The following is a 26,673-nucleotide window of genomic DNA, read 5'->3' as shown; positions in this document are numbered from 1 at the left end:
ACATAAACCAAGCTACTCAGATTCTTTTCTCCACTGAATTTTCCTACTGAGCTATCCTCATTCTATTACTCTTTATATCTTTGATAAATAAATAAATAGGTCGCCGAAGCCATCTCTCCTTCGAATACCCTGGATCTGCCAGGGCTGGACCCCGGCAGTATGGGGCCAGGGCCAGGGACTAAGGGTAGAGACACACACAAGACCATGTAAAGCCCTGATAGAATTGGGGTGTGGATTTGGGGTATAGTAAGGCATTCAAAAACAATCATAAATTTCCCAGAATCAGAAAGCCACTCATGGACCAGGTAAGTTGTTGACTCAGAAATGACCTGAGTTTCCCTTAGACTCCTGTTGGGCTGACCCCAGAACAGGGACATACCACATCACCTAGTGAAGGACAAACTGGATGTGGTACAAATATGCAAACAGTGGGTGTGCTGTACTTGTTCAAGTACCCAGTCATGAACACACAGAGGGAGAGAGAGAAAAGGCGTACAATAAAGAAAGGTGAAACAACAAAGCTAAAAAAAGAGACAGAGAGGAAAAAAAGAGAGAAAAACATGCGCCATGAAACTGTTCTGTTACTGTTTAGTCGCTAAGTCAAGACCCCTCTATTGTGACCCCATGGACCCCACAGGTTACTCTGTCCATGGTATTCTCCAGGCAAGAATACTGGAGTGGGCTGCCATTTCCTTTTCCAGTGGATCTTCCTGGATCAGGGATGCAACCCGTATCTCCTGCACTGTCAGACAGATTCTTTACCACTGCCCTACCAGAAAAGCCTGATCCATGAAAGGAAGAAAAGAAATCGGCACCGACTCTTCCTGAACAATCACAGGGGCCACACTTAGAGCACAGTGAGTATCACACACTGTCCTGGGGAGGAGCTCCAGGTGGGCAAGAGGATGCTGAGCTCAGCTCCCCCAGAAGCACATTAGCGGGTCCCATCTCTTGAAAACACACAACACAAGCAGGAAGACTCCTCCACACCAAGGCTGTAAAGAACCATCCCCACAGAGCTGAGTGGGAAGGGAAGAGAAGCCGGAAGACAAGGACTGAGCCCATAAGAGGGCCCCAGATGAGAAGGGGGGACAGGGGCTCAGAGGTCCTCCCTGGAGAGACCCGTGCACACCACACACTGGGCACTGCAGCCCTGGGACGACCCCGCGAGGTCGCAGCCCCGCAGCTATTGTGAACCCAGGTGGACGCACAGGAGGCCCAGGAACCAGACTCCTCTCCTGAGACACGCACCCGCTTATGCTCCTGGAACAGGCCAAGGAGGCAGCCGGACATTGTTCAGGACTTGGCCAGTTTACTGGGCAGCCCATGTGCCCCCCAGCCCACAGATGCCCCCTCGGGGCCTCTGGATCCCGTTTACTCCTCCCAGGGTGAGGGCCACCCATGCTGGGCAGAGTGGGCAGTGTGGGGTACAGAGCCAGCTCAGACAGGCAGGACATTTGGACAGGCCAGTGTGGCCATCAGCTATCAGAGAGTGGCCCAAGGAGCAGTGTTCTGAAAGTATCCTTCTCCATTTCCCTCACAGTAAAGTCCTTTAAAAGCCTATGTGACAATGACCCCCTGCCCCATAGGCTCTCTGACTTGCTTTCAGCCCCTGTCTCCCCACCTCACTAAACTCACACACATGAGCAGACTTTCTGGCCCTTAAATGTTCCATGAACACTCTTCCTTCCTGGAATAAGCATTTTCTGTTCCAGAGAAATGCAGGAACCACTGTCTCTATCTTCAAGGCTGTTTTGTAGAAATGAAAAGTTGTGTGGGATGAAGGGTAGTTGATGTCTCTGCCTAATAGATGTACAGAAATGCAAGATGTTATGCAGAACTATCTCAACAGACACATACCCATTTCTAACAGCTAAATTCTCCTGATACCATTCACAGTCTCATTCTCCACGAGACCTAAAGCTCAAGAATTTATTTCACTTATTGACATTTTTTGATGAAAAAATGTCTTTCTGAAGAATATTCAATAAAGTTTTGCTGAATGACCAATGAACAAACTCAAAATATGTAAGAATTCATCAAAATGCTAAGCATGGGCAGACAATTAAGAAATTATATAAATGAGTAAAATGTGCTGCTTTACAGGAAGCAAAATACAACACCTGATTTTTTAAAATCATTCTTTTAGCTTACCGAGATACTTATGCTAAGTTTCAAAAGAAGTATACAACCTGTCGATTGAAGTTTATTTGTCTTTGTAAGTAAACAAATGCACATATTTGTCTAGGAAAATCACAAGGTAAATATACCAAAGGTAAGTATTTTTAAATGGGTAAACACAACTTATCTTTATTTTCTATCTTGTCCCTTCTATTTTCCAAATTTTCTACAATTTGGAGGTATTATTTTAATGATCAGAAACAAGAGTCTTACTTGAAGTCTTTATTGTTTCATAAACTTTTTATTTTTAAAAAAGGAAAGGCAAGCTTTCAAAAGTTCAGACACTTCATTTAAGTACCTCCACCAAATACAAAAGTGATGCAAGAAATTCTTAAAGAATCTCAGTGAGAGTTGAGAGTCAATATTCTTCAAAGAATGAATACTCAGGGTGACCAACACCACTGAAAGAGAAGGAGAAGGATTCATTTATTAAATCAGTCATGTTGTCATAGAGCATTACTCTATGATGTGGTCAGGATGGGCTAAAACTCTAAATCTACAAACACATCCCTCGTTCTCCCCCAACAAGCACACATGCGGTGTCTGCTCCATGTGCACACGGCATCTGCACGTCCAGTCCCAACATCCATATGTGATATTCACTCCACAGTGACAGGTAGTTTGACTCGTTACAATTTATATGAGACCACAAGACCTGGCAATAACTGTAGTGACCATCTTAGACACAGGTGAAACTTCTGCCCCTAGATGATGAAAAGGTGGCCAGTGAGCGAATTAGCTGCCCTTTTTCATACACCCATGGATAAGCAAGTGAACACTCCATAAATGCAGAGGGCCTGCATTAAGGAACCTGTATTCTATTGGAGAGCTACCACAAGCACCTGAATAATCACACAGCTCAAAGAGGGAATATTCCCTTCTTAATTTATAATATATTAAAACACTTGTTACTCAGAAATTAGTATTACTGCTGTTTTCCTTTTTTTTTTTTTTCCATCTTTTTACTTTTCTTTCTGAACTTGTCCTTTTCAATTCATTAAAAAGTGCACTCTGAGCAATTCCAAGTGCCAGGAGCTGTACTGTTGACCCGAGCCCACAAAGATGAGTAAGTCTAGGCATTCACAGCCTAATGAAGAAGAATATAGAATTATACTTAAGAGCTCCTACATACAGAAAAATAACCTTTCACATTTTTTCTTTCATCACGGCTTTTCTCAGAAGCATGATACAGCTTACAAGCAATAGGGAGTTTTGAGATCCTTCATTGGAAAAAAAATAAAAAGCTTCATTTTACCAATAATTTGTATTCATTTCTCTCTAAACTCCTTTCCAGCTTCTCCTTGTTTCATCAGTCATCTGTCTCTTCAGTCTTGACATCTTCCTGCAGTAATTAGGCAGCTGGAATCCCATGTTAGTGACTAAGTCAAAGTACAGGAGGTAGAGACTCCACAGTGGATGATGAACACACTGATGAACAAATACAACACAGGTGTGAGTCTTTACTCAAGAAAGCAGAAGACCCAGATGATCTTACCTGGGTGTGTCCTGCTAAGGACACAGCAGTCTCTCACTGGAGGGTCAGTTAAGCTCATGATCTACTGGTAATTCAGCTTTGTGAGATAACAAGGATGAGGATGTGGGAGTTGTAACAGGGAAGAAAGGCCAATGAGGAAACCAATTTGAAAGAAATGGATGATGTTTTGGAGAAAAAATGCCCTTTAGGGAGAAAATCCACCAGACACTTAGGGGACAGGGTGGAATGCAGGCCCCCTGTGACTTCGTAGCACAGATACACATTGGATTTCATGAGACCATCCTTCATAAAAAATATCAACAATACATTTTGTAATTTTGTTAGGCATAATATGAATGCCTTCTTCCCAGGTTGCTCAGTGGTTAAGGATCCACCTGCCAAGCAGGAGACCCAGGTTCGGCCCCTATGGTAGCAAGATCCATTGGAGACTGAAATGACAATCCACTCCAGTGTTATTGCCCGGGATATCCCAAGTACAGAGGAGCCTGTTGGGCTATAGAGCATGCGATGGTAGAGAGTTATACAGGACTTAGAGATTAAACAACAACAACAAAACATAAATGTAATGCATGATGGATTCATTATTATATAGTTATTATTAATATAATTATTTTCCCCTGATGTAAAAAGAATTAAAGATGAAACATGTTCACAAGTCCCTGAAAGAAGACTGGGCTGCAGACACTGTGCCCTCTGTTTCCTGAGTCTCTTGGCCCTGAGAGGAGGTACACCAGGCACAGGGGTCAGGGGCACAAAGTAGTGAATTCACTATGATGTGAACTCAGGATTTTATTGATGTGCTCTTCTGGGCTCCAGTCACATTTTGGTTGGTCAGAGATGAACCCCTAGAGGAAACCTCTGGTGTAAGGTCTGCAGGAAGCCCCTGGTTTATTCCTACGCTGGAAATCAGGACTGTCTTCCAAGAATTAAGCTGTAAAAAACTTAGTTCCCCTACTGAACTGCCTGCTACAGAAAATAACATATGTGTGAAACATCTGCAAGTCACTTACGGTAGAAATTCATAGCATCTTCTATTTCTGTTGAGGCCATCAATTGCTTTCATGTCTTCCAGAGTCAGTTCAAAGTCAAACACATGGAAGAAAGAAAAGAACCATGTTTACTCCCCCAAAAACTGGCCTCCCCCTGGGGACTGGAGGACTTTCCTACTGGATGGAGACAAGAAGAGGGGACAGGGAAGCCGTGTCTGTCCTCAGCTTCCAGGTGAACAAGCCTGGGAGCATTTGCTGAGTTCTCACCTCTCCTTTCCACACCTTCTTCTTCTCTGTCCATCTCACAAATGTTACAGTGCATCAGTCCCTTATCTTTCTAAGTGAATCACTTGAAAAAACAAACAAATTAAAATCTTCTTTTACCAAGCACAGTCGTTGGACACTCCTGACTCAATACTGAACCTGAGCCAACATTAGACTAATTAACTCCACCCAACACGCCCTAAAGGTGACAGGATTCAGCTGAAGCAGTGTCAGAAGGAGGTTCCTCCATGAAAACCTATTCAATAATCTGATATCAAACATACTCATTACCTATCAGTTCAGTTCAGTTGCTCAGTCATGTCTGACTCTTTGCGACCCCATGAATTGGAGCACACCAGGCCTCCATGTCCATCACCAACTCCCAGAGCTCACTCAAACTCACGTTCATCGAGTTGGTAATGCCATCGAGCCATCTCATCCTATGTTGTCCCCTTCTCCTCCTGCCCCCAATCCCTCCCAGCATCAGAGTCTTTTCCAATGAGTCAACTCTTCGCATGAGGTGGCCAAAGTACTGGAGTTTCAGCTTTAGCATCATTCCTTCCAAAGAACACCCAGGACTGATCTCCCTTAGAATGGACCGGTTGGGTCTCCTTGCAGTCCAAGGGACTCTCAAGAGTCTTCTCCAACACCATAGTTCAAAAGCATCAATTCTTCAGCGTTCAGCTTTCTTCACAGTTCAGCTCTCACATCCATACATGACCACTGGAAAAACCATAGCCTTGACTAGATGGACCTTTGTTGGCAAAGTAATTCCCTATGATTGAATCTAAAAAACTTTATGTAAATGCCTTTGTGGAGAAAGTTATGAAAAGTGTTTAAGACATTAGAGAACACCTAAATAATTAAAAATTCATATCATAATTTTGAAATGGAAAGCTCAATTTTGTCAAGAAATTCATTTTCTCCAAAGTGATGTAAGTGTTTCAGTGCAATATGAACCAAAGACTTAAACACGTATTATTTTGTGAAATTCAGTAAAGTAATACTAAGTTTGAAATAAGAAATAGCTAGTCAAGAGCAATCAAGATAGCCTTAAAGAAGAAAAATATGCCATTCTGAAAAGCAAGACTTATTTTATACTTTTGTAATAGAGTACCGAAAACTGAATAGTTAAATATAAGGGAGAGGCCAGAAATGTATTTATGAATATTTGATACATGACAGAGTTGGCAGTGAAAATCTGTGGAAAACGTGGACACGTAGATTTCCATTTAAATAAAAAAAATAGGTAATCATTTTATATCATATTAGAAAATCAGTCCCAGGTGTATTTCAGAACCAAATTTGAATGCAAACACAAAACAATTTTTCAGGGGACTATATAATTGACCCTTGACTTGGCCTGACCCATAACTTGAATTGGGCAGTGAAATTTGCCAGAAGAAATGGTGCATTTTGAGTTAGACATGAAGAGGATTTTTTCCTACTCCCTGGCTTGGGATCATAATTGGGAAATTAAAAGACACTTGCTCCTTGAAAGAAAAGCTATGACAAACCTAGACAGCATATTAAAAAGCAGAGACATCACTTTTCTGACAAAGGCCCATCTAGTCAAAGCTATAGTTTTTCCAATTGTCATGTATGGATGTGAGATTTGAACTATAAAGAAAGCTTAGTGCTGAAGAATTGATGCTCTTGAACTATGGTGTGGAAAACACTCTTGAGTCCCTTGGACTGCAAGGAGATCAAATCAGTCAATCATAAAGGAAATTATTCCTGGGTATTCATTGGAAGGACTGATGCTTAAGCTGGAACTCCAATACTTTGGCCACCTGATGCAAAGAACTGACTCACTGGAAAAGACCCTGATACTGGGAAAGATTGAAGGCAGGAGGAGAAGGGGACAACAGAGGATGAGATGGTTGAATGGCATCACCGACTCAATGGACATGAGTTTGAGTAAACTCCAGGAGTTGGTAATGGACAGGGAAGCCTGGCGTGCTGAGGTCCATGGGGTTGCAAAGTGTTAGACATGATTGAGTAACTGAACTGACTGACTGACTTGGGATCATAGGGCTGTGCTGAGATAGTTGTCACAGTCTAGCTAAATATATATGAAAAAATATACAGAGAAGCATGCAGGCTCCTCTAACAAGAGTCACATCCAGCTGGTAAAGCCTTGAACTGCAAATGCCCAGGAAAGCCCAGCCTAGAGGACAACTGCTTAGCTGAGAGCTGGCTGATTGTCAAACCACAGAATCAAGAGATGCAGAAATGATCTCTGCATTAACTCTCTGGGGAGAGTTTCCTGTACAACTATGCTAAGGTACAATAATGGTCTCCTACACAGAAATCAAAACACAGACAGCTTAGCAATAATAGGCACAGTCTTGAACAGGAACTTTGCAACAGCAGAAACTCAAGAAGATTAAATGTGTGAAGTAAAACCTTATAGTATTCATGGAAATACAAGATAAAACCACAATTAGGAGGTTAAAGATCACTGCCATAATTTTTGTGCCCCCAAATTAACATCTTGATGGTGTTAGGAGTTTTTGAGAGGTGATTAGGACATAATCATAGAGCCCACATGCATGAGATTTAAATAATATCATGTAAGAGACTTGGGACAGCTCTGTTGGCCCCACCACCATGTTAAGATTCAAGGAGAAGCCAGTGACCTGGAGGAGGGCCATCACCCAACCACACGGATCTCAGACCTTCAGCTTCAGAACTGTGAGAAACATATTTCAATTTTTTCTCAGTCACTCAGTGTGTAGTATCTTGTTAAAACACACGAAACAGCCTAAAAAAATCACATAATGCAATTTCATCAGTTGAGAAAAAGACAATAAGATATCATTTGTACAATGCGACAGAATAAATTGGAGACATAGCACTGGAGCTATATTCTCTATTTTCTGTCCAACTATAGTGAAAGTGAAAGAGGAGAGTGAAAAAGTTGGCTTAAAGCTCAACATTCAGAAAATGAAGATCATGTCATCTGGTCCCATCACTTCATGGCAAATAGATGGGGAAACAGTGGCTGAATTTATTTTTCTGGGCTCCAAAGTAACTGCCGGTGGTCATTCCAGCCATGAAATTAAAAGATGCTTACTCCTTGGAAGGAAAGTGATGACCAACCTAGACAGCATATTAAAAAGCAAAGACATTACTTTGTCAACAAAGATCCGTCTAGTCAGGGCTATTGGAGAAGGCAATGGCACCCCACTCCAGTACTCTTGCCTGGAAAATCCCATGGATGGAGAAGCCTGGTAGGCTGCAGTCCATGGGGTCACTAAGAGTTGGACATGACTGAGCGACTTCTTTCACTTTTCACTTTCATGCATTGGAGAAGGAAATGGCAACCCACTCCAGTGTTCTAGCCTGGAGAATCCCAGGGACAGGGGAGCCTGGTGGGCTGCCGTCTATGGGGTTGCACAGAGTCGGGCACGACTGAAGCAACTTAGCAGCAGCAGCAGCAGCAGTCAGGGCTATAGTTTTTCCAGTAGTCATGTATGGATGTGAGAGTTGTACTATAAAGAAAGCTGAGCGCCGAAGACCTGATGCTTTTGAACTGTGGTGTTGGAGAAGACTCTTAAGAGCCCCTTGGACTGCAAGGAGATCCAACCAGTCCATCCTAAAGGAGATCAGTCCTCAGTGTTCATTGGAAGCACTGATGTTGAAGCTGAAACTCCAATACTTTGGCCACATGATGCAAAGAGGTGACTCATTTGAGGAAAAGACCCTGATGCTGGGAAAGATTGAGGGCAGGAAGAGAGGGGAATAACAAAGGATGAGATGGTTGGATGGCATCACTGACTCAATGGACATGAGTTTGGGTAAAGTCTGGGAGTTGGTGATGGACAGGGAGCTATGGCATGCTGTGGTCCATGGGGTCACAAAGAGTCAGACATGACTAAGCGATTGAACTGAACTGAACTGAAATTTACATTTTGATGTTGTTAGAAATGGAGCCTTTGAAAGCTCATGATAGTGGAGCTCTCACGAATGAGATTTTAAAATAGCATATTCATGTAAGAGACTTGGGAGAGCTCTGTTGCCCTCTCCATGATATTAAGATTGAAAGAGAAAACTGTGACCTGGATGAGGGCCCTCATCTGACCACACAGGAACCCTGACTCAGATCTCCAGCTTCAAAACTGTGAGAAATAAATTTCAATTTTTCTCAGCCACTCAATCTGTGATATTTTGTTAGAGCAGTTCAAATGGTCTAAAAAAAATCACATATTGCAATTTCATCAACTGATAACAAAGAAAATAAGATGTCATTTGCAGAAGATGACAGATTAAATGGCTAACATAACTCTGAAACTAAAATCTCTGTTTTCTGTCCAACCTGAACACTCTCCTGCCATGCCGCCTCTCCTGTTGCCACATCAGGAGGAGAAAATCACCAGGAACACACACAACACATTCGTGCATGGGGAAGAACTGGTAACTTGTCTTGATTCAAAGAAAGTCTTGAGAGAGAGACAAAGAATGAAGGATATTCCTTAGGACCCCTCTGCCTACAGCCCCAACTCATCACCTGTACGTTCTCTTTGATCTGCTTCTTGTTGTAACTCTTGGCCAGAACCACAACTCCACGTTGTATCTGGTAGTGAAGGACAACCAGAGCTGGGGTTTGCTTGTACTTTTTGGCAATGGCACAAAGAACCAAGTCCTCCAAGAGAACGGGCAGGTTCAGGTTCACCCTGGAAGGAAATTCAGAAATGCTGAGGAGCTGAGACCAAGTACTCAGTTTGTGAGTAGTTTCACCAAACAGACGAAGTATGTCCACTCTTTACCAGTGCTTCTCAAACCATGGTCCACGTACTAAAACCATCAGCATTACTGGGGATCTTGTTAGAAATACAAATTCCCGGCTTAAATGCAGACACACCTAATCAGAACTTCAATGGTGGCACCTCCTAATCTGTGTTTACAAAGTTCTCCCAGTCATTTGGATGCATGTTTGAGTGAGACCAGAACTCCCAAACTCGTGGATTTTTTTTCCTTTTTTAATTCTCATTTGTTGTTTTTCTCCATTCATAGCTCTAAAGTTTGTACAATGGCACAAAAAGAAATGGTGATGGAAAAAGACTGGGAAATTTTTTTTTAATTGTTACTTTTCACAGGTATTGATACAAGTTGAATAGTCCAAAATATAGAACTATTCATTTCATCATTATTTATATTATGCAATTTTCTATAGATGTTTACAAAAATGGTTCATATTGAAATTTGTTATCATGATAGACGTGGAAGTTACATATTATTATCCCAATTTTAGATAAAAGATATGTGAGGTTTAGACATGTATTTTTAGAAATATGTTCATTGTTGAATAAATAAGTAAATCATGATATGAGTTTGTGTCTCTGGTCTCAACTGGGGGATTATATATAGATTTTAATGCAGAGATTTGTTATTTATGGGTCAAAAATCTAATACAATGTAGAAAAATTGGCTGGGTGATGGGAAGATAAAAGAGAAGGATTCATTCCATCCTTCCCTGCTTATCCCCTCTGCCTATGAGTTATCTGAGTAATATACGATTTAAACTATTTATCAAAAATTGAATTTTACATATACTACTTGTTGTCTTCATTAGGGTTCAATACCATTCTTTTAGTCTTTGGGAACCCAGGGTGCCGGGGTCCAGCCCCGGCTGATCCAGGGTATTCGAAGGAGAGACGGCGTAAGCGAGGATCAGGATACAATAGCTTCAATTAGATATTAATTAAAGATATAAAGAGTAATAGAATAAGGATAGCTCAGTAGGAAAATTCAGTGGAGAAAAGAGGCTGAGTAGCTTGGTTTACGTGGGAGACCAATAAAACTTAAAGACAAGAAGTTTGCACCACTTACGTAGGCCACAGGCGTCCTTCCGCTCTCCCGAAGGAGAGGAGACACTGAGGCCTCCCCGGTCAGATCTTAGAAGCCCAGGCATAATTAGTAAGCATGGTGGGTTCCACGCTCCAGATGGAGACTCAGCCAGAGTGAGAGAGAGACATGGAGAGACCAGTCTTTCGAGGAACTGATCCCAATTCTTTATTTTCCATGGTCTACTTTTATACACTGAGATGTTATGCAAAAGTCACGCGGGGTCAGCAGTCCTGACGTTTATCAAAGTCAGGTGCTTCATACAAATGTATACAGAGGTCTTAGGGGTGTTACATCATCTTCTAGCCAGGGGGGCCTGCTGACAATTTATGACCCTCTCCTTGTGACAGCGGTCAGTAAACCAGGACACTTATTTCTCCAGGGGTGATTATTCTTAAACAGACACCACCCAAATAAAGTTACATTCCTATAGGGTGAGGGTGTAGTGGGTTTTAGTTAAGGAAAGAATTTACTTAGCCTAAGGTCTAACGTGATTTATATCAAAGGTTAATACTTATTTCTTCTATATATTCATTAATGTGTGTTAAGGGCAGGGGATATGGAGTCTTAGCAACAAACATTGGCTCAACAAATGAAAAAACCCTTCACCAATACAATTTCTAATCAGCCCATTATACTTATACTAATAGCTTTCTAACTTTTCTAAGAAACCTGTTTTTAGAAGGTTTAAAGCATCTCGTGCCTCTCACGGTTGGGAGGCTGTGAGCAATCACATGTGGCTGGACAAGCCTGTCAGGCAGGCTAGAGAACCTTCAGAGGAGTTTGTAGGTTAAAACAATCCTATCATGCCCAGGAATTATTATTAACTGGAGCTCTAAGTTAACTCCTTCTCCGAAAGAGGTGGTGGGGGACAGCCCCCCGTAAAGTCAGAGGTGTAGGGGAGAGCGTAAAGTAGTAAAGTAGGCAGGCTCTGGTTATGGGGGTAGATGCTTGAGGATTTCCAGGGAGACTCCTGAGGCTCGATCCCGCCTTTGCGTATGTCCAGCCTCCTTCCTCATGACCTTTGCCCTGGGCGGAGTGCCTCATGCTGGCCCCCAACACCAGGGCAGCATAGGCAACAAGAACAATATCATGTGACTTGCAGAAATCCAACAGTTTCCTCTGGTTGAGATGAGGGTGACATTCCACCTGTAGAATGTCAACAGAGAAGAGTGTCAGATTATATGGAAAGGCATTATTAATGTGACAGAAAAAGATGTAAGCTGGAAATATCAACACCAAGAGAGAAATAGAAAAAAAGTGTGTTTATACAGTTAATTTTATGATAGACATGGATGGGAAAACCAGTCTAACACTGAATAATCAAAAGGTGGGCTCTACATTTGAGTAAATGCTTCTGAGTAAATATTTCATGTAATGTTAGCATCACCATGAGCCTTTAAATTAACCCTCTAACCTGGATGATTTCCATCATCTCCAGCACATTTTTCTGTTCTGTGCTCCCTGTTGAGACTCATAAATGCTAAGCCACCAAGATTTTGGATTCAGCCAACAGAACCCCACACGAACGCTTAACACCCATCTCAGCTGATTTGTATCTTTATTACTTCCCATTCCAGTTTTATTTTAATTAATTTATTTTTAACTGAAGAATGTTTGTTTTACAGAATATTGCTGGTTTCTGTCAAACCTCAACATGAATCCATTCCAGGTTTTCATGGTCTTCCTTCCTGCTTGCAGTTCGCTCCAAGCCACTTTCACCCTCAGTCTGGTCATCCTTCCATCCCAGGGAAATGCCTCCTTCCTCTAGCTCTGGATTCTACCCACAGTTTACGAGGAAACCCTCCACACCTATCTACCCAGACTTTATCAGAGATATCGTTATGGATTTCATTCACAAAGTCCAGACAGGCTCTGCTCTCTAGAATCCTTTGACCCACAAAGGTCGGATGAACAGGAGGAGAGGACAGAGAGATATCAGGCTCCAGGGAAAGAAGGAGGTTGTAAAGAGCAGGAGGGAGAGGAGCCAAGCTGCTCACCTGGTTGCAAACAGGCTTGTACTTGAGCCCCGGCTTGTTTAGGATCTTCTCCAGCTGCTTGTGGTTGAAGTTGGACACCCCGATGGACTTAGTCAGCCCTGCGTCCTTACACTTCTCCAGGGTCTGGAGACGGATGGGTGCTGAAAAATCACTTGGAATGAGCAATAGAGCAAGAATAAAAGCTGAAAAAAATCTGTAAAAAGTGTCATCCAGAAGAATTAGCATTGATTATCAAGAAGGAAAGAGGGGAAGAATGGCATGACACAAAAAGAAGAATTGCCATCTCCTCCTTGGAAAACACTGGAGAACACATATCACATGGAAGGAAATCACTGTCCCAGATTCTCCTCCTCTGTTCCTCTCTGTGAACATTTCAGCAATGGTTTCCTCCCCACAACCCCAGCATCACATCCCTTGGAGTTCATGAACTGCTGCATGACAAAAAAAGAATTGCCATCTCCTCCTTGGAAAACCCTGGAGAACACATATCACATGGAAGGAAATCACTGTCCCAGATTCTCCTCCTCTGTTCCTCTCTGTGAACATTTCAGCAACGGTTTCCTCCCCACAAAACCCCAGGATCACATCCATTAGAGTTCATGAACTGCTGAGTCTGATGGCCCACAGCCCATGCTCACAGGCAGAAGAATTGATGGAGGTTTCCCCTCTCCTGGCTCCTCCTTTAACTCTCTACTCTTGGAACTCACCTCCCATGTGTGACAGAGATCCACTGAGTCAGGTATCAGTTTTCCATTTTCATCTTTTGGGTATAATTCCTCCCCTGGCTCGATTAGAAGTCATTTTAGACATGTACAAAATAATTTCTCCACATTTAGCAAGGCTTCCAGGCACCCAGGATTAAACCTACATGAGGTAGGTTTACAACTTTCTAGATACTAATATTTGCAAAGTGATTGCATATGGAGATATAAGCAAGGTCTTTAGGAGGGAAGCTTATTCTACTTTTTTACACTCAATACATGTTGTAATAAGTACAATTTTTCTAGGTCCTAAAAAAGAACTTCAAGTGACTTCTGTGAATTTTGTCGGTTCTTGTACTTCCTCTTTTGAAATATCTCTGATCTGAGAATAGCAGTAAGTTACATGGCTTTATTTCCAGAATAAAAATTTCAAACTCAACCTGGGCTAGATAATCAGATTTCCTTTTCCCTCTGAGCATCAGACGCCCTAGGGCAGGCACATGAACCAGCAAGACTCTCCTTAAGTTGGTACGGATTGTGGAAGATCAAGGTCTCGAAGATCAATGGTCTTTGAGACCATTGTGGAAGATCAAGGGTCTCAAATGTTCATGGCCATGGACCTTGAGCTGCCCCAAGGTCATATTTGCCATCAGTAGAAAATTTTCAGAAAAAATTAGCAAACCATGAGTAACATCCTGATAAGGCATAGAAATTGGTTGAAATTAGGAGACATTCCTGAAGAGTACTGCAAATCCCCAATCTGTCTGTGGCTATGACTTGTCATCTACATAGTCCACTAAGTTATTGTGCATCAGATGGTTTGAACTGCTTTTTGTAACTTAAAATCAAGAGTTCTCCGTAAACCATTCTTAACAGCTAAGTGCAGTCTACAAACCTCATCATGAAGTCAGGCAAGAGAGGAGGCAATCTCTCCCAAGTCCTTGTAAAGGAACAAAGTTTAGACGCAGCCAGAGGGAGCACCACCAAATATGCTCAATTTGAAAGGGTGAAAGACAAGAGAAACTCATCATGTTCAATGTAAGGCAGTGTCATGCTCACCACCGCTGCATCAAACTCTTGGTTCTTGAAATCCCCAGGGACCCAGGAGTCATATTCAGGACTGTGTGCAGAACTGGCCTGCTTCTACTTCCTCAAGTTTTTCTGGTAGAGACTCTCAGATTATTAACTCCTTTCTCTGGGAGGCATGTAAGGGATTCAAAGAAACTCAGTAAAAAGATGATCACAAATTATTGTTTGGGAGATTCTACTCTACTGTAATCATCCCTTCAACCTACTAAGACAAATCTTAATGCAACAATCCATGTAATGATGCACATTCTAACACAAGAAATAAAATTGATGTGATCACACATATTTCCAACCTTCACAGCCAGTGGAAAATGAATAATATAGAGATGGACATAGTCCAGTTGAAAAGTTTCAGTGACTTTTCCAAGGCTGGTCGGACCAACTCTTGTCGAAGGGAAGTTAACCAAAGCTGTAGAGATTAAAGAATGGAAGTTTTATTAATAATACTTCAGGTATTTTTTTTTTTTGCCTTACTGTGAGGCTTGTGGGATATTACTCCCCTGACCAGGGATCAAATATGGGCTCATGGCATTAAAGCACCAAGTCTTAAGCACTGAACCACCAGGGAATTCTAATACTTTAGGAATTTACCAATAAGCATAGACCACCAAACAAATGATCCTATTATATAATTGTCACCTTCGCACAATCACATGTTCACACACAACATGCATAGCACCTTTGAAGTGTAGAATATGTCTTCTCTCTTCACAGTGCCATCTGCAATCTTGCTTCGAATGGCCTGGCCAACTTGCTCTTCATTTTGGTACACATGAACACAGTAAACATGGCGGAACCCAACCTCTATAGCAAATTGGGTAACTTCCTGAGATTCACTCTTAGCCGTCTACATAAACAAAAATGTTGAATACCCACATGATTAAGAGATTGCTAAAGTACAAGCTTTGATCTTCCCAAGGATTGACTTTGCTCTGTGCCTTTGGTTAGTTCTATATGTGTGGTGATGAACCCATGATAGTGTCCCTGAACATTCCTGGTGAGTTATTCCATGGACACCCAGGAACCCTTCAACCCCAGGCAACCAGTGGTTGATTGCTGACCTCAGAGGACCCAAGAACACCTCCAGGTTCAATGATTTGCTGTTAGAAGCCAAAAGACTCAGATTAAGTTGTAGTCATGAGTAGCATTTATACTGTGAGATGTATACTTATATACAAAGATATAAGGTGCCTGGTAAAAGCAGCAAGAAACCAAGTGAAAACATTTGAGACCTCTGTCTACCAGTGAAACCACACAGAATGCACCAAATAAAACTGTATCTATTCAAGGTGCACAAAGTGATGTTCTCATATAAGAATCCATAGTTAATAATCACCACAATCAAGCTAGGTAACAGATCCATCACCTCCCATAGCTAACTATTAAGGTTGTTTGTAAGAAGACTTAAAATCTAATCTAACAAAATCTCAAGTTATAGCACATTATCTTTAACTATAGTCACTGTGCTATACATCAGTTGTTCAGGCTTATTCATCCTATAACTGAAGGTCTATACCATTGACCAACATCTTTCCGTTTTTCCCAGCCTTGACACCAGCTTCTGGTCACCATTTCCCTATTCTCTGCTTCTATAACTTCCACTTTTAGAGAATCCACCTATAAAGATATCATGTAGTATTTATCTTTCTATTTCTGGCTTATTTCACTTAGCTTAATGTTCTCCCAGTTCATCTGTGTGGTTACAAATGGCAAGATTATTTTTTTTATAATGCCGAATAAATGTTCCATTTCTTTTTTTTTTTTTGAAAGTATTGCTTTATTTGAGAAACTTACTTCCAAATTACTTTTATATATTTTAAAAAGTCATAAAGAGCATCCAAGAGAAATATGTATACAGTTTCCATAGGAACAAGGACAAAAAAATGGGGTTGATGACTGCCCCAAATGATATTTCCTAAAGGAAAAAATGTAATATTTAACTTCTCTTTTTTTGAGGCAGGGTAAGTGAACTACACACATCATAAATAAAATTTTCTTACTTTACAAGGAGGAAGGACTGTGATCCTGTTTTTGATGCATATTAAATACAAAAATCCACTGTTCTGATCAAGATGAGAGAAAAAAAACATCATTCTTCAACACTTCCGTTCATGCAATGAAATCCAAAGGTCTGTTGAATCCACCCTATGGATTCATGTACTGCCTATACTTTCTCTTCTGAGACACATTTATGGCATAGGCATTTACAGAGCCATCCACCTTTTTCCCTTTTGTGGAGTCAAAGGAGGCAAATCCCATTAACTTCGTCATTTCTATTTCTTCCTCTGTTTTGCCCTCTAAGTCTTTTTCAGTTATCTGACGTTCTTTGCTCTTTGTTTCTTTCTTCTCCTCATCTCCTCTTTCTTTCAGTTGAGAAGAGAAAATGTGAATCTATGTCGTTTTGGGGACCTGGAATGCCTTCGGGGTGGGGAGCGAGAGCGGCTTCTTCTCCGATCTTGCTCCCGGAACCGGGACCTTTCTCGGCGCCTGTGTTCTCTTTCCCAGGATGTGGACCGGGACCACCTCCGCTCCCTCCGTGGGGCAGGGCTGCGGCTGCGACCCATTTGGAATCCTTCTCCAATACAAGTCCTCCATTTCTTTTTATGTGATTCAGAATCTTTCCTATTTCAAGGAGATAGATATTTGGTCTAACTTCCCTCTGTTGTGTCTGCTCCTGGTTTTTCTTAAATGCTTGGACATTTGTATCCCACGGTAGAAAAGCAATTCTCTCCCATTATTTTTCAGTCACCTCATCTTCAGGACCTTCCACCTCAAATGCTTCTCTGGATCATGTCTTTGGAAGAAGGAAAGTGTTCTGGAACTAATGAAATATACAGAGAAACCCCACCATAGCAATCCCCCTCAAAACAAAGCAGCTGACAGTCGGTGATCTTGATGGCCAAGTCTCACCTCTTCTGCCAAACTGGGAAAGAGATGGAAACTGGAGGAGAACCCAGAGTAATCTGCAGGTAAGCACAGCTTCAGACCATGATGCAGAATGAAGGCTGAATGCTTTCTCCTCTTTCAGAGGAAATGGTTCTAGCCTGGTTGGTGGAACCACATGACCCTCCCAGAGTCACACAGGAGCTCAGTGCTTGACAGCCCAAGTCTCTTCTGCTCATGTCACATCCACTACTATTTATATGTCAACCCACAACCAGTACTGTTACCTCTGAAGGTAGATAGGTTCCAAATCTCAGGACAGGAATGAAGTAGCCATCATTAAGCTTCACCTTCTGGCCTTTGAGATCCATTGTCTGTTGCTCCTCTGAGTAAGCAGACTGGGATTTTTTTCTTCTCCCTTCAAATGTTATAAATAACAAGAACATAACACCCCAGCTGCACTGTCCAATGTTAGCAGTGACATTGTAGGAGAAGAATGATTAAACTAGTACCTATGGAGTCAGAGATGATTGACCACAGTTAACTTGTTTGATTCTTTTTATCAACATAACCTCACGTATTATATAATGATGAGATTGGGTGAGCAATTATGACTTTGTTAGACTAGAAACTTCCAACATAAATATTTTTTAATTTTCTATTATTATGAAGCCCAATCTCAATCAAACATCAATTGAAAAAACTACTTTTCAGTACGAACACACACACATACACAAATCACACAATCTGAAAGTGTTTAATAGCATTTTTCAAAATGTTACCCCTTAATAAAGAATCAAAACTTCAAATGAAAATAAATTTCCCCTTTTATATTTCCCACAGCAAAATTATTATTGCTTTACAGACCTGACTGCTGAAATCCTGAACAGAAAATGGAAATGAGACATTTTGGAAAATAGCCTTAGGATACCATGCACAGTGTTCAAAGAGACTTTGAGTGTTGATCCCTTGTAGCTAGTTATATAACTTTTAGGGTACTCTCATAATGTCACTGATACATATTTTACATAATTTACTAACTGCTCCACATCATTCATAAAGGAAAAACCTATAAACAAATTAAAATGCAACAAATCTGGAAACAGTAACAGAAATTGTGATGCACTGATACACGAGAACGTTGTGAAGACAAAATTTAACATGTACAGTGATGTCAGCAAAATGGTGAGGTGGGAGGACTGAACTCTCCCATGGAAAGACAAGAAAAGAAAGAGAAATCAGCTGAAAAACTTCACAGGAGTCTGGAAAACAGTCAAACACAGATCAACAGCAACAAAGTGAACAGGCAATTAGGAAAAATCCAGAACAGAGTGGAAGGAAATTTCATCATGTAGTATTCACCTGTACCCTCCTCCTGCCTGGGGTAGTGCAATCTTGATGAGCTCCCAGTTGCTCCCTCAATCCAGAGTGATAACAGAAAACCTTATGTGCAGTATTCCAACCTATTTGGGGGCTGTCTGGGGACTAGTGTCTGTTCCACTTAACTCTAAGCTTAAACTAAAGAGTTCCTGGAATGCCTATTGCAGCTGCAGGGGAACTATATATATATATATGTTTGTGTGTGTGTATATATACATATATATGGGCTTCCCTCATAGTTCAATTGGTAAAGAGTCTGCCTGCAATGCAGGAGACCCAGGTTCGATTCCTGGGTCAGGAAGATCCCCTGGAGAAGAAAATGGCAACCCACTCCAGTATTTTTGCCTGGAGAATCCCATGAACAGAGAAGCCTGGCAGTGCTACAGTCTATGGGGTAACAAGAGTCGGACACGACTGAGCGACTAAGCACACCTAAGCACATGTATATATATATACATAAGAAACCAAGGACAAAGGAATAAGGGTGGAAACATAGACTAGACAATGTATTAAAAGACCCTAAATAGAATGGGGGTGTGGCTTTGGGGGACATAGTACATTCAAAAACAGTCATAAGTTCACCAGAATCAGATAGCCAGTCTCAGCCAGGTAAGATGCTGACTCAGAAATGAACTAAGCCACCCGTAGCTTTCCTGTTGGGCTGCTCCGAGGACTAGGAGCATGACGAGCTAACTAGTAAAAGTCATGACAAGGAACAAATCTACCAAGAGTGAGATTTTCCCTGTTATTTCAAGTACCAAACTGAATGCACACACACAGAAACACACAGAGGAACACACATACAGAAACACAAACACACAGAGGAACACACATACAGGAATACACACACACAGGAACACACATCCAGAAACACACACAGGAACACACACACACACAGGAATACACACACACAAAGGGACACACATATAGGAACACATACACACACAGGAGCACACATACAGGAACACATGCACACAGGAACACACACTCACAGGAACACACACATCCAGAAACACACACACACACAGAAACATACACACATACAGGAACACACACACACACAGGAACACACACACATCTGGACAGGGCAGGGCGGCCATCACAGAGGGCCCCAAGGAGCAGGGTCTGGGGCTCTGACGGTGTGTCAGTGCTGCACCACATGCACAGCTGCCCGCACCAGGGGCTGCTCCTGCACACCTTCCTCCGGCTCTGCCACCCGCTGGGGCAAAGGTGCAGTGCAGGGGACGGGAGTGCACACTTACAAGGGTGCACACTTTCAAAGACTGGAACCAGTCTGGACCCAACCCTCAGAGTTCTGCTCCAGCATCTTGGGACTTGCCTGGCCCAGTAGGGTGGGGACAGCCACTGAGCACAGAAGCCTTTGCTCACACTGGCTTCTGGCTCCAGCCTGCCCTTCCCCCTCCCACCAAGGTGACAGTTGCCAGCACGCCCTGGGAAGGGGTGACCTCAGACCAGCTCAGCTCCAGCTCTGCCCCAAAACCTTGTGCACACAGACTGCACAGGGACAGGTCCACACAAGGACAGTCCCACAAAACCAGGACAGGTAACTTTTTCACCTAACTTAATAGAAAAGGAGGAAGCTAAGCAAAATGAGAAGAGAGAGGAATTTGTGTCAAATGAAACAATTAAAAAAAAACTTGAAAGGATCAGATATTGAGATAGAGGTTAATAATTTACCAAAATAATTTACCAGAATACAGAATCATAAGAAAAATGTTACATTAACTAGGGAATAGAACATACTAACATTCACAGTGTAGGGGTTCCAGAAGCAGAAGAGATGGAGAAGAGAGCCGAAAATGTAGGTGTGATGAATTGTGGCTAAAAATTTCCTTTAACCTGGGACTTTCCTGGTGGTCCAGTGGTGAGGACTCTGTGCTTCCACTGCAGGGGCATGGTTCTGAACCTGGTCTGGGAACAATCTTGTAAAGCTGATTAAAATCTTGAGAGGCAAGACATTCTTGGTTTACCTGGTAACCCTAGTATAATGACAGTCTTTACATGTGTGACTGGGAGGGTTGTATTCAAAGAGAAGGTGGGAGTGGGAAGATAGGAGCATTAGATAAAAGATTCTAAGATGCTATAGTCTGTCTCTGAAGATCTCAGTAGAGTCTACAAGATGAAGATGGAAGAGTTCTCTTGTTCAGTTTCTCAGTTGTGTCCAACTCTTTGCCACCCTATGGACTGCAACACACCAGGTTTCTCTGTCCTTCACTATCTCCCAGAGTTTGCTCAGATTTATGTCCATTGAGTAAGTGATGCCATCCAACCATCTCATCCTCTGTCCTCCCCTTCTCCTCTTGCCCTCAATCTTTCCCAGCATCAGGGTCTTTTTCAATGAGTTGGTTCTTCACATCAGGTGGCCAAAATATTGACGTTTCAGCTTCAGCATCAGTCCTTCCAATGAATATTCAGGATTGATTTCCTTCAGGATTGACTGGTTTGATCTCCTGGCTGTCCAAGGGGCTCTCAAGAGTCTTCTCCAAAACTACAGTTTGAAAATATCAATTCCTCAGGGCTCAGCCTTCTGTACAGTCCAACTCTCACATTCATACATGACTACTGGAAATGCCATAGCTTTGACCCTACAGATCTTTGACAGCAAAGTGATGGCTCTGCTTTTAAACAGGTTATCTAGATTGTCATAGTTTTTCTTCCAAGAAGCAAGCATCTTAATTTAACGGCTACAGTCACCATCCGCAGTGATTTTGGAGGCCAAGAAAATAAACTCTGTCACTGTTTCCCTTTTTTTCTCCATCTATTTGCTGTGAAGGGCTGGAACCAGATGCCATAATCTTAATTTTTCAAATATTGAGATTTAAGCCAGTTATTTCTCTCTCCTCTTTCACCTCCATCAAGAGACTCTTTAGTTCCTCTTCGCTTTCTGCCATTAAAAGAAAGAAAGAAAGTGAAGTCGCTCAATCATGTCCAACTCTTAGTGACCCCATAGACTGTAGCCTACCATGCTCCTCCACCCATGGGATTTTCCAGGCAAGAGTATTGGAGTGGGTTGCCATTTCCTTCTCTAGAGGATCTTGCCAACCCAGGGATTGAACCTGGGTCTCCTGCATTGTAGGCAGACGCTTTACCGTCTGAGCCACCAGGGAAGCCTTTTCTGCCATTAAGGTTATGACATCTGCGTATCTGAGGTTACTGATATTTCTCCCAGCAATCTTCAATCCACCTTGTGATTCATCCACCTCAGCATTCCACATAAAGTACTCTGTATATAAATTAAATAAGCAGGGTGAAAATATACAGCTTTGATGTACTCCTCTCACAATTTGGAACCAGTCCATTGTTTCATGTCCAGTTCTAACTGTTGCTTCTTGGCCTGCACACAGGTTTCTCAGGAGCCAGGTAAGGTGATCTGGTATTTCCATCTCTTTAAGAATTTTCCACAGTTTGTTGTGATCCACAGAGTCAAAGGCTTTAGCATAGTCAATGAAACAGAAGTAGATATTTTTTCTGGAATTCTCTTGCTTTTTTTATGATCAAATGGATGTTGGCAATTTGATCTCTGGTTCCTCTGGCTTCTCTAATTCCAACTTGTACATCTGGAAGTTCTTGGTTCACATACCATTGAAGCCTAGCATCAAGGATTTTCAGTATTACCTTGCTACTATGTAAAATGAATGCAATTGTCCATTAGTTTGAACATTCTTTGGCATTGCCCTTCTTTGGGATTGGAATGAAAACTGACCTCTTCCAGTCCTGGGGCCACTGCTGAGTTTCCCAAATTTGCTGGACTATTGAGTGCAGCACTTTCACAGCACCATCTTTTAGGATTTAGAATAGCTCAGCTGGAATTCCATCACCTCCACTAGTTTCATTCATAGTGATTCTTCCTAAGGCCCACTTGACTACGCATTCCATGATGTCTGGCTCTATGTGAGTGATCACACCATAATGGTTATCCTGGGCATTTAAGGCTTTTTTTTTTTTTTTAATATAGTTCTTCTTTGTATTCTTGCCACCTGTTCTTAATCTCTTCTGCTTATCTTAGGTCGTACCCTTTCTGTCCTTTATTGTCATCATCTTTGCATGAAATATTCCTTTGGTATCTCTAATTTTATTGAAGTGATCTCTAGTGTTTCCCATTGTATTGTTTTTCCCCTATTTCTTTGCACTGATCACTTAATACTTCCTTACCTCTCCTAGCTATTCCTTGGAACTCTGCATTCATATGGGTAAATATTTCCCTTCCTCCTTTGCCTTTGGCTTTTCCTCTTTTCTCAGCTATTTGTAAGGTCTCCTCAGACAACCATTTTGCCTGGTTGCATTTCTTTTCTTGGTGATGGTTTGGTAACCACCTCCTGTACAGTGTTACAAATCTCCACGCATACTCCTTCAGGCACTCTGTCTATCATATCGAATCCCTTGAATCTTTTTGTCACTTCCACTGTATAATCATAAGGAATTTCATTTAGGTCATTCAGAATGGCCTAGTGGTTTTCCCTTCTACTGGAGGGAGCACAGTCCCACTTTTACCAAAAGGGCATTTGTGGGGACAGCTGCTCTTCACTTCAAACCAATAATCAGGCCAGGTTGGTGGAAAGGAAAGTTTGTTTGATTTCAGATTCTGGCAACTGGGCTGTTGGTGTGGCAGACATCGATCCAAAGCCCGACCCCCTCCACTGGAAACCAGTGGGGCCAGAGCCCTTATAGACAGAAGTGATAGTGGTGCTATATGCAGAAACAGCACAGTCAGCTCTGACAGTCATCTTCAAATTGGTCATCAGTGGTCTGACCCGTGTCATCTTGATTGTTTTATGTACATTAGTCTTCAGTTCCAGGACCCATGTGTTTGCATTTCTTGAGGCCATTATTCAGAAGTGTGGCAGCTTATGTCATGGATATATTCTGGCCATCATGTGGTTAACTTCTCCACCTGGTGTTCTAGAATCTATAAGGCAACTCACAAGATATAGTTCAGAATATTATCTGTAGCCCTTGAGAAAGAGCTGAAGGTCCTTGATTATGCTTAATGACCACATGGTTATTATTTAGTCTCCTTTGACCCTTTTCCTTTGTGTCTTCATTTCTCAATTCTCTGATTAAACTTATTCTTTGAAGTTTTCCACAAAGAGCAGGGAAAGGACATGGTACAGGGGCAAGGAACAAAGGATTCTGCTCATTTCACCACTCATCAGCAGAAAATCGGGTTAAAGATTTACTAAGCATTGCCCTGCCCACCAGAGAAATACTTTCCCCACAGACAGTCCTTTCCATCAGGAAACTTGCACAAGCCTCTTATCCTTGTCCATCAGAGGGCAACACAGAAGAAGCAAGAATTTCAATCCTATGGCCTCCAGAATGAAAACTACAATCACAGAAAACTAAACAATGTGGTCACATGGATCACAACCTTGTGTAACTCATGAAACTATCAGTCATGCCATGCAGGGCCACCCAAGATGGACAAGTCATGATGGAGAGATCTGATGATGGAGAAGGAATGGTGAGCCAGTTCAACATTCCTGCCTTGAGAACCACATGAACAGTATGAATAGGCAAAAATATATCATACTGAAGGATGAGACCCCTGGGTTGGTAGGTGTCCAATGTGCTACTAGAAAAGAGTGGAGAAATAGCTCTAAAAGGAATGAAGAGGCAGAGCCAAAGCAGAAACAACACCCAATTGTGGATGTGTCTACTGGTGGAAGTAAAATATGATGCTGTAAAGAATAATATTGCATAGGAACCTGGAATGTTAGGTCTCTGAAACCAGGTAAATTGGATGTGGTCCAACAGGAGATGGCAAGAGTAAACATGGATATTTTAGAAATCAGTGAACTAAAATGGACAGGAATGGCTGAAATTAATTCAGATGACCACTATATCTCCTACTGTGGGCAAGAATCCCTTAGAAGAAAGGGAGTAGCCCTCATAGTCAACAGAAGAGTCTGAAATGCAGTATACTAGGGTACAGTCTCAAAGGTGACAGAATGATCTCAGTCCACTTCCATGGCAAACCATTCAACATCACCGTAATTCAAGTCCATGTTCCAAGCACAAAGGCCAGAGAAGCTGAAGTTGACTGGTTCTCTGAAGACCTAAGAGACCTTCTAAATCTAACATCAAAAAAAGATGTCCTTTTCAAAGTAGAAAGTCAATAGATACCTGAACTAACAGGCAAGTTTGGCCTTGGAGTACAAATGAAGCAGGGCAAAGGCTCACAGAATTTTGTCAAGAGAAGGCTCTGGTCTTAGCAAACACACTCTTCCAACAACACAAGACTTGTTCTCTAGGAGTTGGAAAAGGCAACAAAATGGATTTCCCCCTACAACCTCCAGAAAAGAATGCAGGCCTGCTGGCACTTTAATTAGCCATTGAACCGGATTTTGAATTTCTGACCTCAGGATATGTAAACTAATGCATTGGTGTTGTTTCAAGGCACAAAGTGTTTGGTCATTTGGTGTAGCCACAGCAGTAACTAATACGGACATGGTTCAAATCAGCCCATCTCCGTCTGTGTCATCATAGATGTTCCTCTCTCTGCTGTACTGTTCCTCTGACCTCAGAGGCTGGCAGTCCTCTTCAGGGTACCCCAACAGTGTACTTGTCTCTTAATTCCACTTTCTTCAGCAACTGGCCAGTTCCGTTGTCCTCATTACCGCTAAGTCTTTGAAAGCTGTGTTTACTCTGTTTCTCACTGATCCTTTAACGCCACTTCTTGAACCCACTCTACTCAGAGTTTGCCTTCACCACTCTATCAAAGCTGCACTTGATCTTGCCAAAGTTAACTGCCAAATCCAATGGTCAGTTTCAGTCTTCTCTTACTTGCCCCCTTGCAAGAATTGGATTCTTTTCTCCTCCAATCATTTACTTCACATGCCTTCTAAGAACAGTCCCTCCTACCTCACTAGCCTCTTCTTCTCTGCCTCTCCTGCTGGTTCCTCCACATTTTTTTTTTTTTAAGAAAAAACTAACTTCTCAATGCTGGATTCTCATGAAGCTTGATGTCCCTGTCTACACTCACTCAAGTATACCGTATTATCTCCTATTTTCTACTTTCATGGCTTTAAGTGGCAACTAAATTTGAGAAACCACACATATAAATATTTTACCTAGCCCTTTTCTCTAATAGACTTCATGTCAAACTACATGCATGCATCTTCCTTGGGTACCTAAAGGCATCTCAAAGATACTTGTCTGTAATTGAAATCATAATCTTCCCACAATAATGTGCTCCCCTACATTGTCTCCATCTGAGAAAATGGCATCTCCTTTTCCTATCCCTTAAGCACAAACGTTGGGAGTCAGCTTTGATTCCCCTCTTCCTTTCACTTTACGTCCAATGTGTTAGACAATCTAGTTGATGCAGCCCTTAAAATGTATCCTTATTTTAACAACTTTGACTGCACTTACTATTCCTTCTATGGTCCAAGTCAACATCATCTCTCACCTAGATTGCTGTAGAGTCCTAAAAGAGGGCTCTTTTTTCTCTATTTCATCTCAAAATAAGAACAATAGTAATTATATTGAAGCATGTCTATTTCTGTAACTACTCTGCTCAGAACCCAAAATATCATTCTCCATTTCCTTCAGAGTAAAGTCCTTTCAAAACCTCTTGTGACACAAACCCTATGGCGCCACTATCTCTCTGGCTTATCTTCAGCTTCTGTCTCTGCACCTCACTAAGCTTCACCCACATCAGCCAATTTCATTCAGTTCAGTCGCTCAGTCGTGTCCGATTCTTTGCAACCCCATGGACTGCAACACATCAGGCTTCCCTGTCCATCACCAACTCCCAGAGTTTACTCAAACTCATGTCCATCTAGTTGGTGATTCAATCTTCCCCAGCATCAGGGTCTTTT

At 41.9% G+C, this 26,673-nt stretch overlaps 2 pseudogenes; both read right to left on the bottom strand.

The window, feature by feature from the left end:
• Positions 1–2,402: 2,402 nt before the first annotated feature.
• Positions 2,403–17,823, bottom strand: LOC129624954 (dihydrodiol dehydrogenase 3-like; annotated as a pseudogene).
• LOC129624955 (U4/U6.U5 small nuclear ribonucleoprotein 27 kDa protein-like) lies at positions 16,351–17,133 on the bottom strand (annotated as a pseudogene).
• Positions 17,824–26,673: the final 8,850 nt, after the last annotated feature.

This window comes from Bubalus kerabau, chromosome 13, assembly GCF_029407905.1.
Source record: "Bubalus kerabau isolate K-KA32 ecotype Philippines breed swamp buffalo chromosome 13, PCC_UOA_SB_1v2, whole genome shotgun sequence".
NCBI classification, from domain to species: Eukaryota; Metazoa; Chordata; class Mammalia; order Artiodactyla; family Bovidae; genus Bubalus; species Bubalus kerabau.
Note: the sequence above shows the minus strand (reverse complement) of the source record. Positions and strands in the feature narration are given on the sequence as shown.